Source organism: Canis lupus, chromosome 26 (genome assembly GCF_048164855.1).
Source record: "Canis lupus baileyi chromosome 26, mCanLup2.hap1, whole genome shotgun sequence".
Lineage (NCBI taxonomy): Eukaryota > Metazoa > Chordata > Mammalia > Carnivora > Canidae > Canis > Canis lupus.
Window position 1 is genome coordinate 27,167,957 of NC_132863.1, and position 13,469 is coordinate 27,181,425.

The following is a 13,469-nucleotide window of genomic DNA, read 5'->3' on the forward strand; positions in this document are numbered from 1 at the left end:
TGTGAGACACCCTGTTGGCGTTTTTTGCTAGTTTTTCTTTTGGACTCACTCAGTTCAGCTCCTGTGTTTATATTTGCTGTTCTCTCATCCTGAAATACCTTCTGCTTCACTGCCCACTGTCAGTTCTTCCAGGAAGCCCTCCCTGACTTCCGCATGGGCTGTGAGCTTCTTTAGCCTCACAGGCAGGACAACTTCGTGCCGTGGTCCCTTCATTTTATCTCCTTGGGTCTTTTCCTCATTAAGGGGACTGCAAACCAGAATGGCTTGGCCCCTACAGAGTTAATTCTCTTTTCAATTCAGTTGCCATAATTTATATTCAGGAGATTTTGCATTAAAAAAACATGAGTTGCTGATTTCTCTTAAAAAAGAGAGAGAGAGAGAGAGAAAGAGACGATGTGGCCCTGCTTGGCCTCTTTGCCACATGGCAACAATCATCTGGCACTGGGGTGGCACCTACCTACCCCATGACTTCATGCTCATACCCTGCTTAAATGGCCTGCCCAGGCCCTAAGGACTTTTAAGTTTGTGACCTTGCGTAAGCACACCAGTGTTTACCCTCTAAGTCTTTCCCATCCTTCTCTGCCTCCCCATAACTGTTCCAGTCTAGGTTCAGGCCTTTACAGTTCTCTCCTAGACTGTTACACAAGCCTCCCCCGACCTTCCTTCTCTAGTTTTGCCACTTCCACTCCACTCCCCATATCACAACCACATTCAAGAACCAGCAATGGCTCCCAATCGCTTTCCCAGGCACTACCTGACTTTCTTTAAAAAAAAAAAAAAAAAAAAAAAGTATTGGGGATCCCTGGGTGGCTCAGCTGTTTAGTGCCTGCCTTTGACCCCGGGTGTGATCCTGGAGTCCTGGGATCAAGTCCCACATCGGGCTCCCTACATGAAGCCTGCTTCTCCCTCTGCCTGTGTCTCTGCCTCTCTCTCTCTCTGTCTCTCATGAATAAATAAATCTTTTTTAAAAAGTATTAATACATTATGAATGTTTCATGCTCACAAAAAAGTCTAGAGAACAGTATAACAAATACTCAGGTACCCATCACCCAACTTAAGAAATAAATCTTTTCAAGGGGCACCTGGATGGTACAGTCCGTTAAGCACCAGACTCCTGGGTTTTGGCTAAGGTCCTGATCTCTGGGTCTGTGTGCTCAGCCTGAGTCTGTCTTCCTCTCCTGCCTCTCCCTGCTGTGCACATGCATGTGCTCTCTCTCTCAAATTAATCTTCTTTGTTTCTTGTTTTTTTTTTTTTTCAAGAAAAACCATTTCAAGTGTACTTGAAGCCCCTGTTACATTCCCTTCCCTCTCTTCCTCAGGGTCACTACCATTTTGAAATTGCTATTTATAACTCCTGTATGTGTTTTTACACTTGCATTACATATATATGTGTCCCTAAACAATATACAGTGTTGTGTTGCATGTTTTCAAACTTTATATATCTGGCATCAAACTGTGTTTTCCATCTGCAACTTGCTTTTTTCATCCAACAATGTATTTTTTTTTAGATTTTATTTATTTTTTTATTTGAGAAAGAGAGAAGGGAGAGAGAGAGAGTGTGTGTGTGTGCAAGTGGGGAGAGGGGTAGAGGGAGAGAGAATCCTAAGCAGACTCTGTGCTGAGCACAGAGCCTGAAGCGGGGCTTGATCTCATGACCCTGAGATCATGACCTGAGCCCAAATCTAGAGTCAGACCCTTACCAGCTGAACCACCCAGGTGCCCCATATATTTTTTTATTTTTAAAAAATTATATTGAAGTATAAAATTCATACAAAGAGTACACAAATCATAAATGTACAACTCCTATTTTTCACAAGATGAATCAACAGTGTGTTTTTGAGATTTATCTTCATAGATGTATGTGGCTCGCATTCACCTATTTTGAAGATCATGGCGTGGAGAATTTTCCATTGTCTGAATTCATCATGATTTATCCAGTCTCTGGGTGATGGACAGTCAGGTAGTGTCCAGCTTTCCACTATCACAAATGATACTGCTTAAACATCCTTGTACAAGTAAGTCTCCTGGGAACCACGTGTGAGGTGTTCTTGAGGGCCAAGCCCACTCATCTTTGACCTGACCACATACTGGCAGGTTGCTGCCGGGCTCCTGACTCTTACTGGCTCCTGGCTTAGACAATAAGTTCCTTCCACCTATTCCAAGCAGTTCTCTTCCCTATGACACCCTGCCCAGACATACAGTCACCTCTTTGCTGGCCACATTCTGTGTTTCCTCCTCCCAGAGCTCTAAACTCACTTCTTAGGCTCTGCTGCAGCCACACCTCCTCCAGGGAGCTCTCTTGGGCAGAATTAGTTCTCATGGTGTCATCTCTTCTGAGTGACATTCTCACTGCGGTTGTCAAAGCCCACCAAAACAGGGACAAACCTATATCAGACACTAGGAGTGGTGAAGGGAGGCATGGATGGACTGGTAGCAGCTGGAGCATACAACTGTTTGCTCTGGGCTTTGATGGATGAATAGGAATTTGTTGGGTGGAGATGGTGGGAAGGCATTGCTGGCACAGGAAGGCAGGGAAGTGCTGGAACCCCTGTTTCTGGGTTGGAGATGTGGGCAGGGTCAGCAGATGGTGGGTGAAGCTGGAAAAATGGGCTATGCTCCGCTTTGAACACCACCCTTTAACACTGTTTTAACTCCAAAAAAAAAAAAAAAAAAAAAAAAAAAAAACACTGTTTTAACTCGATTTGCATTCAACTAGCATTCTTGGGAGATGTGGGAGCCAGGGACGGTGAGAGCATTCATTTGACACCTACTGAATGTCAGGCACTGTCAAGAAGCTTACATCTATTACCTCTTTGGTTCCTCAACCCAGATTGTGGGTACAACACTAGTGTCGTCCCCATTTTACAGGTGGAGAAACTGGGACTCAGAAGAGGCAATCTCTCATCTATGATCGCAGAGCCCCAGAAGTAGGAGGAGTACCCAGTGCAGGTCCATCCCGGGATTGTTTTAACCCCTGTGCTGCCGTAGGCGAGGAGGCACCTGCAGGAAATGGGTCACCAGGACAGGGCACACGTTCCCAGGCGCAGGAGCCCCAAGTTCGAATCCCAGGAGCCTCCTGACTTCCACGGTGTGGACCCGGACCAGTCTCGTCCGGTGTGGGCTTCAGTTACGCTCTTCCATCAGCCGGCGCTCACCAAGCTGGGTTCCCGCGGCCCAGCTCCGTCGGCTGCGGCTCCGGGTTCCCGCGCTGCTGCAGCCCACGCTGTGTGACCTTGTGCCGGTAGCCTGCACTCTCTGGGCGGCCGACCGCGGATCTCTAAGCGCCCTTCCGGCTCGCGACCGCGCGTCGCCGGCCGCGGAGACCCTCCCCCTCCCCTCCGGGTTGCGGGGGCGTGGGTGGGGGTGGGCGCTGGCAACGGCGCGCCCCCCACCCCCACCCCCGCCCAGCCCCGGGCCGGTGGCCGGATCCGCGCCTGGTTTTGGGCGCAGCCGCGCGGCCCCCTCCCCCGCGCGCCTCTCCCCGCCCCCCGCCCCCTCCCCGCCGCTCTCGGGGAGCCGGGGCCGCGCGGCTCCTCCTCCCGCAGCCGCATCTGGGGCGCCGCGCCGGCCGGAGGAGAGGCATGGGGCGCCCGCGGGCCGGGGCCGGGGCCGGGGCCGGGGCCGGGGCCGGGGCCTAGGCGGCGGAGCTGCGAGCGGACCGGCAGCGGCAGCGGCGCAGCGCAGCGGCCGAGCGGGCCGGAGGCGGCCGAGGCGCCGGGCGCAGGTGAGGGCGCGGGGGTGGCGCGCGGCGGCCCGACCCCCTTTCCGGGCCGGTGCGCCCCGTCCCTCGGCGAGACCCCCGATGCGAGTCTCCTCCCGGACCGACCTCCCGAAACCGAGGGGCGGCGCTGGCGCAGAAAGCCCCCTCCCCCTGCCCACTCTGTCTTCTGAGCCCCCGATCCGAGGGGGCGGCTCTGCGGCTGGCCAGCCCCCTTCGCTGGGCGCGATCCCCCATCTAGGTCTTCCCGGACCCCAGGCCGGGGGAGGGCGGCGTGCCCGGGCCCGAACCCCCCGTCCTGGCCGGACCCCCATTCCACCTCTCTTTCCCGCGGACTCTCCCATGCCAACGGGCTGCCAAAGCTGGGGAGCCCCTCCTCGGGCCGACCCCCAATCCGCAGGGCCGCCAGGGGTGGAAGACGGCTCCCCTGCCCACCGGTCTCGGAGCGGGGAGAGGGAGAGCCCTGCCAGGGCCGGACATTCCTCCATTCAGCCCGGCTGCCTCCATCCCGCCTCGGTGGCCCCGAGCCTGCCCAACCAGCTCCCCCCTTCCGAGCTCTTCTCCCGGACCTGGCATCTGGGGAGGGGGCGGGGGCAACCCCACCCCCCAGCGCTGCAGGGCGCCCCCTCCCTGTTGGCGTACCCGGGAGGGGCCGGGCTGACCCTGGCACCTGGGCTGGGGGGGCGCTCACATGGCCACGGGAGGCCCCCACGTGCGGCGCCCCGCGGTGAAAGGGGTACGCGTTCAGAGCCCGTGGCAGGTGGACCTGCTGGCCGGAGAGGCCAGCTGGGTCCAGATGTGCGGGGCCTGCTGGGAGGGGACATGTGCTACCTGTACGTGTGATGACGGTCCCTTGCCTCTTTCGACCTAACCTACCGGCTCCGATCCCCCTCCATCCTTCGGCTCCCCTATGCTTTCGTCCCTCTCCCTCTCCCTTCCTCAGAGCTGCCTGTGTTGCAGAGGGGCGGGCAGCCAGAGACTGTTGATGTTGTGGGGGGAAATGAGATGGGGAAAGGGGTTATGGGTTGGCAAAGGCCAGTTATGGGGGTGGCAACAAGGGGGTGGATGGGATGTCTGGGGATGGAAGCCTCAAGCTTGGAGGGCAGTGCTAGTGGGGGGGGGAGGGCTCCTGCACCCCCACCTGCCTGCAAGTGGAAATGACAGAGGGGGAGGGGGCTGCAGTCCCCAGCCCCAGGAAGCTGGACTGATCTACCTCTACTCTCATTGCACCTCCACTCTCAGCCTACTCCCTGGGGTCCTGGCTGCCTCTGCCTCTGTGCCGTCACTTGTGGGAGGGGGCTGTGTTTTCTTCCAGGCTCAAGGTGGTGGAACGAGGTTGTATGGGATCATCTCAGAGAGTGGCTGTTGGAGGAACCCAGTTTCTGTCCCACTGAGGGAACTGTGGGCTGTCTGGTCCCATGGTGGCCTGAGGGGCCTGAGCCAGACTCCCGTGGGCAGCAGGGCTGGGTGGGGCCGCAGAGCTGGGTGACCCATTGGTGGCTGGAGTGTTGGGAGCTACCGCCAGGCCCCGGAGCCCAGCCGAGCCAGCTGGGCTGTCAGAGGCCAGGCAGCAGCAGATGCGGAGTGTGTTCCCAGCAGCTCCTGGAGACACTGGCTGTGCACGTGGGACAGGCTTGTGTGCGTGTGCCTGTGCTGTGGCGGGGGTGCGCCAGGACTCCTGGGTCTTCCTGGAGCCCAGAGACAGAGGCTCAACTTCTGGGAGTGTGCTTGTGTGTGATGTCCACGGCACCCTTCCTTCCTTCAACCATCAGAGACTGGACTGGGCCTGTGCGGGGCGCTAGGGATACGTGATGAGCTGGTGTGGTCCCCACCCTCTGGGGGGCAGGGGGTAGGTAGGCAGTCTGTCCCAGGTGCTGGGGGTGGAGTGCAAGGTCCGGACTGGAGAGAAAGTATGGGGTATAGCCAGTGCGGAGGGTAGCAGGGCCAGAGCAGGCTTAATGGCTGAGGTTTGTGGGACCCAGGGCAGCATCCGGCTGGAAGCAGCCTTGAGATGCAGCCGCAGGTTTGAGGGTGTGCCCTGGGTGCAAGGCTGCCTGGCAGCTGAATTGCTGTTTTTGAAAAGAGGCTGAACAGCACTGGGAACTAAGGATAGATTGTGTACTTTGGAGCTTTTGTAAGACTCGGTGATGAATTGGACGTACCAGGGGCACCCACTGGCATCTCGTTAAGTTCTCGTGCAGTTGATGGGCCACCGGCTTCTTAAATGCCAGTGTTTCTTCGTGATGGGGAGGCTCTGTGGAATTCTCCTGGGTGCTCTGCGGGCCAGGAGCAATTGGTCTCTATTTTCCCATATATCTGTGATTAATTGATAGATCCACTCATTCCAAAAAGCGTTAAAAAGTAGCATTATCTGACTACAGTGCATTTAAACACTTCCACTTAAACATTCTGAAATGCAAATTAATAAAATCTTGAATGTGGAGTTTTTTTCAAAAAGCATACCGTGGCTACTCAATAAGTGCTCACTGCTCCCAGAATGAAGCCTAGCCTCCTCCCCAGACTAGCTACCTCTCCAGCCACATCTTGCAGTCCCTCCCCTCCCTCCTTGGCTCCAGTCCCCCTGGCCTGCTTTCATTTCCTGGAACAGGACACGTTGCCTCTAGCCCCAGGGTCTTTGCACACGCTGGTTCCTCTGCCTGAACATCCCCCCACACACACACACACACACAATTTGCCTACTTAATTACTACTCATCATCCAGATCTCAACTTAGGTATTGCTTCAGAAGAAAACCTTCCCTGACACCCAGGCCAGATTGTCTCCCTGTCACCATGGTCCCAGCCCCCGCGGGCTTCTGTCTTCCCTATCCCCATCACTGTTCCTTATTATCGGACTTCTCTCCGTATAGCCAGTGCGGAGGGTAGCAGGGCCATGCCTGCCTCCTCATGCCATCCCACTGGTGCTGAGAACAGGTCTTGGCTCATCCTGGGCCCTCCGTCCATTTCTTTGGCTGAATAAATGGATGGACGTGCGTCGTTTGGGCCACTCTAAGTCAAGGGCTGGGTAGTAGGATGTGGTGAGAGCCTTGGCCAGCCCCAGTTGTCAACACGACCATTCATATGAGTTCCTGCCTCCAACTGGGCCTGCAAACTCCAAAGCATTTGGCCAGGCTCTGTAGGGTTATAGGCCTATGGCCTCTAAAATCCCAGTGTTGTCTCTGGGACCCCAGAGACTCTACCAGAGAGTGAGGAACATGCTTGGGCAGGAGCCTGTGTCTTTGGAGGCATCTGGTCTGGCATTTATTTCTGCCAGTTCATTACACACATCATCACCTGCTTACTTTCATTCAGTAGGTCACCAGTCTGTCCACTAGCTTGTCCACCATTACCTAATGCTCCATTCTGTCTTCGGGCCACCAGGACTTCCCGAGACCTGCTCAGTGGCCCCACACGCACAGAGACAGAGTCAATCCCACGGGTCCCTGCTCTGTGAACTGTAATCATCCTGTCAGGCCTCTCCTGGTGGTGGAGGCTGGTGCTGTCCAGTGCTGGGAAGGGGCCATGAGTTGGGGCCTGTGGGAGGTGCTTCCTGAGGACATGCACTAGATCTGGAGTGGATTTTGGAGGATTAGAAGGATTTGGGTAGATGGAGAATGGCGGGAAGGGCACTGTCGGCTGAGAGAACTATATTAACAAGGCTGGGAGGCAGCCACGTGCCGGGTGGGCCAGGGGATGGGGGGCAGTCACAGCAGGCTGGTCCTGGAGGTGGGTGATGTGCCAGCATGATGAGTGTCTGGTCAGTGCCTGGAGCCCTGTTGCTGCCTTGCTGTGTGCCCTTGGATGCGACATGTCCCCTCTCTCGGCTCCCTTGGTAGAGTGCAAGCTTGGACCTTGTGACCTCAGAGAACTTCCACCCTCCCGGTGTGGACTCTGTGATCTTGACAGCCCAGGAAGGGCTTCTCAAGGCCCTACCTCTTCTTTGGGCCATGTGGAGAGCTGGGATGGGGCTTGGTGTGCTCTAGTGGCTTTGGAAGGCAATGCGTGTTAGCCCTTTGGAGGGCAGTGTGTGTTAGCCCTTGGAGCCAGGGCCAACAGGGGGCTGAGGAGGCTCAACAGTTTCTTGTAACAGTCAATCCTGTCAGCTAAGGGAACGCAGGGATTGGCTCTGTTGGGAGGGGCAACCCGTCATGCAAACTCTCACTGCACCCTTTTTGGGAAAGGCCGTCACTGGTGAGAGGCTTCCTGTGTGTCGGACCGAAGACAAGCCCACCCTTGACTTCATCAGACTCTTGTGGGGGGGGGGGCCCTCTGAGATTCACTTGACCTGTTTTTCTTTTGTTGTGGCCCATAGTGGGGGGACATCCCGCCCACAGTCTCTGCCCCTGGGCAGGATGGAGGCCTTCAGAGCAAGTACCGCGCTCAATTTGCAAGAGACATATATGTCCGCGTCTTCCCACCACTCGCAGAGATAGGAATGAAAAGGGATATCGTCTCCATTTAACAGATGAGGAAACTGAGGCTCGGGGAGGTTGGGTGGCTTTCCAAGGTCACTCAGAGGGTGGCTGGAGGCAAGCCCACAGCCCAGGAGCCCTGGGGGGTGCCAGCATACAGGAGCCTGTTGCTAGCTGATGGCACATCATTTCCTGAGCCGAGGAGTGGGGCTCTGGATCCCTCTGTGCTGGGTTTCGCAATGCCGCCTCCTCCCCGCCAAGCTGTCTGACGTGGCCTTTTCAAAAACCCAAAATGAATGGAAGCAAATTTTGTTTGGAGAATTTTGCTACACCCTTCACCAGGGCTGGTTGCAAAACCAGGCTTGGGGATCCCTGCTGCTGTTCGTGATGATCCTGATCATGGCAACGGTGTCGGTGGCTAACACCTACTCACTGTACAAAGCACTGGTGACCGACTCCCAGGAGCCAAGTGTGGTGTCGGGCCCTCTGTTTAGTGAGCACAAGCTCTAAGCACCCAAATTCAGCCCCTCCTTTAGTACCATCACACCCTATCATCATCCCCATTTTACAGATGAGAAGATAGGCAGAGAGAGCTGTAGTTGCCCCACCAGGCCCCATAGATGACCAAGTGGCCGTGCCAGGATTTGAATCCAAGCCAGTTAGAGTATAGAATCTGGTCTTCACCCACATTCTGGAGATGCGTTCACCAGCAGTGATGTGTGTGTGTGTGTGTGTGCGTGTGTGTGTGCAGAGGTGGGCATTGGGCCATGGGAATTGAATGTGGCAGACCTGGTCCCTGGCTTGTGGGAACCTGGCCACTCTCTGGAGGCAGAGCTTGGCCTGAGCTGAGAGCAGGCTCAGGAGCGCCTTTGGATGTCAGCAGTGACTCCTGGGCCCCACCAGAGGCCTGCTGGGTCTCATGGCTGTTAACAAGAGGAGAGCCATGGCCCTTCCCCACCCCTTTGCTCTTCACTGACACCATTCTGGGAGATGGCCCATCTGTCAGGCTCCAGGGGCAATGGGAGGGGGCATAGGTGCTGAGGAGGGACCAGGGTGCAGCACAACAGAGGGAGAACAAGAGGCTGGAGTCCAGGGATCCCTCGATGAAGGGGCAGATTCCTCATGTACAGCAGCCCCTGGGGCCTGGCAGGGGGACACAGACGTTTCCAAGAAGGCAGCAAAGCAAACAAAGCATTTGTATCTCTTCCTTCAGCGTAAGAAGGCCTGTATGGGTGATCTGTCGTCTCGTAGAGTCTCCTTCAGAAATGGCTGAAGCCACATTTGGTCCATGAGGCGGTCATCTTTAGAAAGCACGTGATGTGGGCAGGTTCTGCCTTTGATAGTGCAGAAATGGGGCAGGCATCCTGGCATATAAATGGAATATAGGACCACTTATTGAGCACCTGCTGTGTACCTTCACACCGTGCTGGGCCCCACTGCAGGGGCTCGGAACCACACCCTGATGAAGTGTTTGTAATTGCACAGGAGGGAGTCTCTGTGCCCCTAGAGACAGGGCTGGAGAGTGAAAACTAGGCCTCTGGGTTCATATATTTTTCTTTCTGCAGTGACAGATGAGCCTGCGGTGACAGGGGTGGGTCCAGAAAGCTTTTGCTTTGCAGCTACCGGGAGATGGGGGTTTGGAATGGCTGGTGAGCTGGTTTGCTGCTGTGTGTCCCCAGTGGAGGCCTAGTGCCTCTCTGGGCCTCACGGTCTCCATCTATTTGTGGAAGTGCTGGGGGTCAGGTCTCCGTGGCTCGCCTAGCTCAGCTTTCTGAGAGAACCGAGCTGAGATTTCCCCTGAAACATGTCAGGGAGCCTTCAGTATCCTGACCCCTGACCCCCTGCCTGGCTCCCCACCTCTCACTGTCCCCCAAGCCCAAGCCAGAGGGAGGGAGCCTTTCCTTCCACCCACTGCGGGCTGACTGCGCGCTGTGACGCAGCAACCATGGGCTCTGGAGCGCAGCTTGGAAACGGGGATCCGGGTTTGCTAAAGACAGGGGAAAAAAGGCTCTTCCCACCACCCCCAGCTGCCTGCCTGCCTCCCTCCCTCCCCCGGCTGCCTGCCGCCAAGCCCTGGCACCTCCTCGGCTCTGACAGATCCACTTGTAGGGTGGGAGGCTCAGCTGCAGAGGGCCCCGGTTCAAGTCTCAGTGCACCGGGGCCTTGCTGTGTGACCGTGGCATGTTTGCCTGCCTTTTCCGGGCAGTGTGCACGGTGAAGGCTGGGCTTTGGGATTCTGAGGCTGACTGGGCAGCTTGCAGTGATGGCTCTGAGGGGTTCCCTGTAACTCGGGAGGAGCTGCTGAGGGAGCAGGGCCCCCCACCACCTGTGTTCTCCGCGTGTGCCCCCTACAGTGGAGGGAGCCAGGTGCTGTGATCCTCTCCATCTTACATCTAAGGAAACTGAGACCACCTGGCAGGTGGATGGTAGAGCCAGGATTTACACCAGGTCTGTGTGACTCAGGCATCCAGGCCAGAAGGCAGACCCCAGGCAGGAGGCCAGCTGGGTTACTGTGAGCCCCCTGTTGCCTTCTCTGTCTCTGTTTCTGCACCAGCGCTCTAGGAGTGGGGTGAGATGGAGGTGGAGGCTGCCCCAGCTCATCTCTGGGTGCCCACCTGGCACTGCTGGGAACTATGAGCTTTCTCGTCGACCTCCAGCTCCCACCCTTGAAGTCAAGGTGTGATGACAGGCGAGGAAGTGTCGGCATCTCGCACCTTTCCTCTGGGGGAACCTGCCACCTTTGGGGTGTGAGAGATTCCTGGAGGAGTGGGCATATGCGAGGCCTTCCAGGGACAGCGTGGGTGGGGACAGAGCAGGTTGGCTCTGGGCATCTTGGGGGTCTTGGCTACCCGCTGGGCCAGGCCCACCTTTGCCCGTCTGTGGATCTGACCCTCGTGTATCTGGTTCAGCAGAGGACTCTGGGGGAGTGTGGGTGTGGACAGGGAGGTAGGGCCACCCCCCAGCCACTTCACTTCCCCTCATGCACGTGTGTGGGGTGTGTGTGTATGTGGAGTATGTGTATGTTTTATGTGGTACGTGTGTATGGGGAGTGTGTGAGAGACGTGTGTGGGAGTGTGCATATGCGTGCGTGTGAGTGACGTTGCCTTCACTCAAGCCAGGCCTTTTGTGTATTGTCAGATCCTCTTGACACCAGGAGACAGATATTCCCATCCCTCTAGACTTCCTTCCTTTCCTCCCATTCGCCTCCGTATTCATTCAGCAAATGCACGTGAGGTGGCTGCTCTGTGCCCACAGCAGGTGTCGGGCCTGTATCAGTGAACGGAGCGCCTGGCCCCTGCCCAGTGGAGCCCACAATCCCCTCGGGAGCCCGACCTTTCAGATGAATGTCAAGTCACGTCAGTGATGGGCGCTGTGACCAGAGAAGTACAAGGAGACCTAGTGTGGCAGGGCAGGGAGGGCCGCCCCAAGGAGGCCACCCTGGACCTGATCCCTGAGAGCGAGAAGGAGCTAAGTGAGACAGGCCCTGAGCTGGGCAGCAGGGGCAGTGGAAGGCTCAGAAGCCTGGATTGCAGGGGGCCCTGTGGGAGGTGAAACCGAGGTCTCAGGGGATACGGGTGGACTGTTGACACAGGACAAAGCTGAGCCTCAGACAGGTGAGGCAGCCTGCCCAGGTGGGGCTGGAACCTCGGCCAGAGGTGAGCTAGATCCCCAAGCTTCCTGGAGCGTCTGTCCTGGTTGTAGTTAGCAGAACCCTTGACTCTCACTGAGTCCCACTTGGGACCTTCTGAGCAACTTGCCTGGGGTCCCACAGCGAGTTAGCAGGGAGTGAGGCCTCTCCTCTCAGCACCACCACCCTGCATGGAGGCTTCCCACCGGAAGAAACTGAGGAGCCACAGAAGGTTCTGGAGCAGGGCAGACCCACAGTGCTCTCCTGGCCGGCCCCACCCCAGGCCTTCCCAGCACTGGCATGGAGTGTTGGCCATCTGCCTGTCCACTGAGGCCAGAGCCAGCTGACCTCTGCTGACCCCATGTATCACCACCCTCTCCTGATGCTGGATGGGGCAGGGGTACAGGCAGTGGGCAGCAGTGGGCAAGGGGCCCTGTGGCCAGCAGCCCCGAGACTTCCGGGAACCACTTGCCAGCCTGGGTTTGATAAATGACACGGCCTTTTCTGGAGGCTGGCGGGGAGGCAGCCTCACACCTGGAGCCCTTGGGGTGGGTCCAGGGGTTCAGCTATAGAGCAGAAGTTGGGCTCCTTCACTGCCTCATGTCCCCTTCTCAAGCATTTTTTGGTTCTAGCCTTCATGGCCTGTGGCCAAGATGACTGTCACAGCCCCCTCCCAGGGGGCTGCCCATATACTGTCTACAGGCAAACAAACTGATTGATCCAGAAACCATACCCAGCCCCTTATACCTCATCATGGCACAGAGCCCTGAGCAGCCAAGGCCTCTGTCACCTGCCTCTGGGCACTCCTGGGGTCCCCTCCGCCCCCAGTGTGCTCTCACTTACAGCTCAGCTGAATGAATTGGGATTCACAGAACATGCCCGTGTCCTCTGGCCCCCAGCCTTTGCATTCGCTGTTCCCTCTGCCCAGAATACCCTTCCCCAGAGTCCTTGCTCAGTAACTCCTCTGTGTTATTTACCACTCAGCTTAGGCCTTGCCCTTCCAGGAGACTTTCTCTCTCATCCACTGAGTCACTCCCATCTGGATTCCAGAGGCCTATGCACTGTGAGGTCCAACGTGTCTGCCTCCCGTACCCCTCCAGGCAGGGGCCAGGCTGATGCCTCTTGGCGCCTCGCACCCCCAGCAGTGCCCAGCCTGGGGCCCAGCACACAGTGGGTGCACGGCTCATGAGCGTCAGCCAAGCACTGTGGCCAGAGTACAGCCCATGCCCCCTCGAGCTCCTCTCCCCTACAGGGGTCGGGTCGCGTGGCAAATGCCTCAGACAAGAGTGCAGCCCACTTTCCTCTTGCCGCAGACTAAGAGTAGGAGCAGTGGCTGCATGAGCCCCTCTGGGGCGATGTGGGGGTGCCTGGGGCTGGGCAAGCGGGAAGTTGGCTGATCGGTTGCCTTGTTTTAGCTTATGGACCTACCAGGGAGAAGCATTTTTTTTTTTTTTTTTTATGCCAACATTGGGAGAAGCATGACTGCTCAAAAGGAATACATTTCTTGTTCCTTAAGCCCTGAAATGTTGGGGTCTACCGTCAATGCAGTCTAGTCCACACTAACTATTATAAGGATCTACTATGTGCCAGACATTATTCTAGGCAGTGGGGATGATAATATTCCGCTGCAGAGGCTGTTGTGCGAAGTTAGTGAAATCCGATGTGGCAGCCTTGGCTCTGTGCTGGCACACAGTAGGCTCCGTGGGTTAGCT

At 56.7% G+C, this 13,469-nt stretch overlaps 1 protein-coding gene across 1 annotated transcript in view; it reads left to right on the forward strand.

The window, feature by feature from the left end:
- The first annotated feature begins 3,636 nt into the window (after positions 1–3,636).
- DLGAP4 (DLG associated protein 4) overlaps positions 3,637–13,469 on the forward strand; it is a 194,950-nt gene continuing 185,117 nt past the window's right edge. Inside the window, exon 1 of the mRNA XM_072800873.1 lies at positions 3,637–3,724. The gene's annotated coding sequence lies outside the window, so the exon portion shown is untranslated. The remainder of the gene's footprint in view (positions 3,725–13,469) is intronic.